Source organism: Rattus rattus, chromosome 15 (genome assembly GCF_011064425.1).
Source record: "Rattus rattus isolate New Zealand chromosome 15, Rrattus_CSIRO_v1, whole genome shotgun sequence".
Taxonomy (NCBI): domain Eukaryota; kingdom Metazoa; phylum Chordata; class Mammalia; order Rodentia; family Muridae; genus Rattus; species Rattus rattus.
In genome coordinates this window covers 3,219,251-3,223,255 of record NC_046168.1, presented here as the reverse complement: position 1 = coordinate 3,223,255, position 4,005 = coordinate 3,219,251, and the positions used below count along the sequence as shown (strand labels likewise).

At 43.1% G+C, this 4,005-nt stretch overlaps 1 pseudogene; it reads left to right on the top strand.

The window, feature by feature from the left end:
- The first annotated feature begins 441 nt into the window (after window positions 1-441).
- LOC116884801 lies at window positions 442-2,022 on the top strand (annotated as a pseudogene).
- The last annotated feature ends 1,983 nt before the right edge of the window (window positions 2,023-4,005 follow it).

The window sequence follows — 4,005 nt, the reverse complement described above, 5'->3', positions numbered from 1 at the left end:
TTGCCCAGTTCTTGGAAACAGAGATTTACGCCTCTTTTCCTGAACTGCCAATTTGAAGCCTCTCATGGAGTCAGCCTAGTCTTCTCAGTATATAACATTTGTAAATAGGTAATAAATGCATAGCAACAATAGAAATGTTATAGATAACTTAATATATGCCAGATACCAGTGAGAAAACTTTAAGCAAACTACCTCAGTGAATCTTCCAGAAGCTCTAGGTTGTAGGTACTGTAACTTTTCCAGTTACAACTTTTGACTTGAACCTGAGTTTTTAATGTTACAAACTCCTGTACTACAATGAGTCTACTCAAAAAATTTTACTATGTAAGTCCACACATATTTACACATGAAGTCCACTGTGTATCTATCACAGACTGCGGAAGCAACCCAAGAAAAGTAAGAATAACATTGTTCTCTGCCTTTCCCTGAGCTAGGCCAGTCATGATGGCGGTGAAGACCCTAAATCCTAAAGCCGAGGTGGCCGGGGCACAGGCAGTGCTGGTGGTGAACATCAGCGCGGCACGGGGCTTGCAGGATGTTCTGAGGACCAACTCGGGGCTTAAGGGCACCATGAAGATGTTTGTATCTGGTGCTGGAGACATCAGACTTACTAAAGATGGCCATGTGCTGCTTCGTGAAATGCAAATTCAACACCCACAGCCTCTTTGACAGCAAAAGCGGCTACAGCCCAGGATGACATAACTGGTGATGGCATTGCATCCAATGTCCTCATCATCGGGGAGCTGCACAAACAAGAGGACCTCTACGTTTCTGAAGGTCTTCATCCTAGAATAATATCTGAAGGTTTTGAAGCTGCAAAGGAAAAAGCACTCCAGTATTTGGAACAAGTCAAAGTAAGCCAAGAGATTGACAGAGAAACACTCATTGATGTGCAGATGTCTTGCAGAGGCTATGGTGGACTCCATTTTGGCCATTAGGAAAAAAGATGAGCCCATTGACCTCTTTATGGTTGAGATCATGGAGGTGAAGCATAAATATGAAACTGATACAAGCTTAATCAGGAGGCTTGTTTTGGATCATGGGGCACGGCATCCTGATATGAAGAAAAGAGTAGAAAATGCCTACATCCTCTCATGCAACATGAGAAGACAGAGTGAATTCTGGGGTTTTTTGTTTGTTTGTTTGTTTTGTTTTTTTGGGTTTTTTTTTTTACAAGAGTACAGAAAAGAGAGAAACTAGTAAAGGCTGAAAGAAAATTCATTGAAGATAGAATTAAAAAAATTATAGAACTGAAGAAGGAAGTCTGTGGTGATTCAGATAAAGGACTTGTTGTTATTAATCAAAAGGGTATTGACCCCTTTTCTTTAGATGCCCTTGCAAAAGAAGGTATCATAGTTCTGCTCAGAGCCAAGAGGAGAAACATGGAAAGCTGACACTTGCTTGTGGTGGGATAGCTCTGAACTCCTTTGATGACCTGAATCTTGACTGTTTAGGGCATGCAGGGCTTGTCTATGAGTATACACTGGACAAGGAGATGTTCACCTGTATTGAGAAATGTAACAATCCCTGTTCTGTCACTTTACTGGTTAAAGGACCAAATAAGCACATGTTGACTCAAATCAAGGATACAATAAGAGATGGCCTGAGGGCTGTCAAAAATGCTATTGATGATGGCTGTGTTGTCCCGGTTGTCCCTGGTGCAGGTGCAGCAGAAGTGGCACTGGCAGAGGCTCTGATTAAATACAAGCCCAGCGTGAAGGGCAGAGCTCAGCTTGGAGTCCAGGCATTTGCAGACGCCTTGCTCATCATTCCCAAGGTTCTGGCGCAGATCTCTGGTTTTGACCTTCAGAAAACATTAAAGTTCAAGCTGAACATTCAGAATCTGGTCAGCTTGTAGGTGTGGATCTGAACACAGGTGAGCTGATGGTGGCCACAGAAATGGGTGTTTGGGATAACTACTGTGTGAAGAAGCAGCTGCTTCACCCCTGTACTGTGATTGCCACCAAAGTTCTCCTGGTTGACAAAATCATGAGAGCTGGGATGTCCTCTCTGAAGGGTTGAAGTCTGCCTGTGATGCTACAGAATGTTGGGGGAATGGTTATTTTTGTCCAACTTTCAAGTGATTTGGAAACGAAGTTTCCCTTCCTGATTGGAGAAAAGGAACAGGACATTTGGCATCTATTCAAATTATAATACTGTAAATTTTAATTTAATTTTTTTTGCATTGAATGAACACACTCAAAGCAGGTCTTTTTAAATCCACTGAACCAGATGTTATCGTTACAGTGATACAAAATTACATAATAAGATAAGCATTGTTGTCTACCTTGTTCCTTAAGTGTTCTTTGAAATTTTGTAACCGTTTTCTCCTAAATAAGGCATGGTGGTGCCTGCCTGTAAGCCTAGTACTTTGGAAATAAAGTCAGAAGTTCTGCACCAACTCAGGCTACAGGGAAAAAAGAAAAGTAAGAATAAAGGAAATTAGAGTTCTTGGCTCTCTCCTCTCACAGCCCCTCTCTGTTTCGGCAGTCAGGGTGGTTGCAAACTTCTTTGGAGCCTCCCATTACTGAGAAAATTCAATCACATCTGCTCCCCTGAGAAGGCAGGCAGGAAAGACCAATGAGTTACCCCTTTCTAGTGCATTTGGCATTTGGAAATTCAAAACCCGCAGAGTGAGGGTGGAAGATTTGGAGCAGGACAAAGTTTACACTAACTGGGGGTCAAGGGTTGGGCTCTCAATTCATACCTGTAGGTGATCCCCAACCACCCACTGAGAGGTTAGTCTCTAGAAGAACCTTTCTTTTGAAGCCTTGGAAGACTGGGTTGGGGGTGGGGGGATGGATTTAGATGGAGATTTTAGTTTGGCTTTCCCAAGCACTACCTTGGCATCAAATCAGACAAACAGCTTAGTTCCTAACAAACAAACAAAACCGTGAACTCTGCATCCTTCCCAGACTCCAGGTCCCCTGCACCACAATCGATTCATCAACTCCTTACAAGCCAGTTCCTGGCTACCTGCCTGTTTAATGTCTGCAGCACTTAGGTTTACGCTGCCTGTATTCACATGTCGGTTCATGCTAAAAGTAGGCTAATCTGATTGTTTTGGTTCCCCGTTCAACATCCTTCCTACTGGCCTTAGGCTGAAATCCAAGTCTTTCTTCTGGCCTGCAAGACTGTGTATGATCTGGCTTATCTGCCTGAGCTTGTGTGAACATATCCTCTCTGTATTCCAGAGGCACTGCCTTTTTTTCCTTCAACCTCTCTCTCTCTCTCTCTCTCTCTCTCTCTCTCTCTCTCTCTCTCTCCTCCCTCCCTCCCTCCTCCCTCCCTCCCTCCTCCTCTCTCTCTCTCTCTCTCTCTCTCTCTCTCTCCTCTCTCTCTCTCCTCTCTCTCTCTCTCTCTCTCCTCCTCCCTCCCTCCCTCTTTGCCTGTTTCACATTCTCTGTAACTTTGAGCTTTAATTAAATGCCCCTTCTTCTGGGAAATGGTCTTGATTTCTGTGAGTAGTGAGTTTGTCATCCTCTTTCATAAAGGTTTTCACAACTGCAACTCAGCCCTGTAATCATCCATTAATGTCTAACGCTCCCAAACAGAGCAGAGGGGAGCAAAGCACTTATTTGGCCAACTATGTGACTGGTATGTAGTTGGTGTTTATATGAGTACAAGTGAACTTATGAGTGGAAAGGGGAAATGCATGAATGGATGAATACTGTTTTCAAAGCGTTGTGTTTGGAAGTCAGGCCTATGTTGAGTACTAGATTATGAGTTCAAGGCCAACTTGAAAGACTATCAAAAAATCATATTTAGGGCTCTATACCACAAACCTGTATTATATCAGACACATCTTTGGAGTCAAACTGAATACACTGAGCTCCACCTTTTACTTGAACTAAGAATTTTCACTAGATTTAAGTAGATGACACTTAGCAGTGTTAAGATCTTCCCATATACTGCTTGCCTCCAAACACAAATGTTGTCTGATGGTCATGTAGGTCACCTTTGAGAACCTGATCACACTCCTAGGGCCCTGATCCAGAAGCAGAG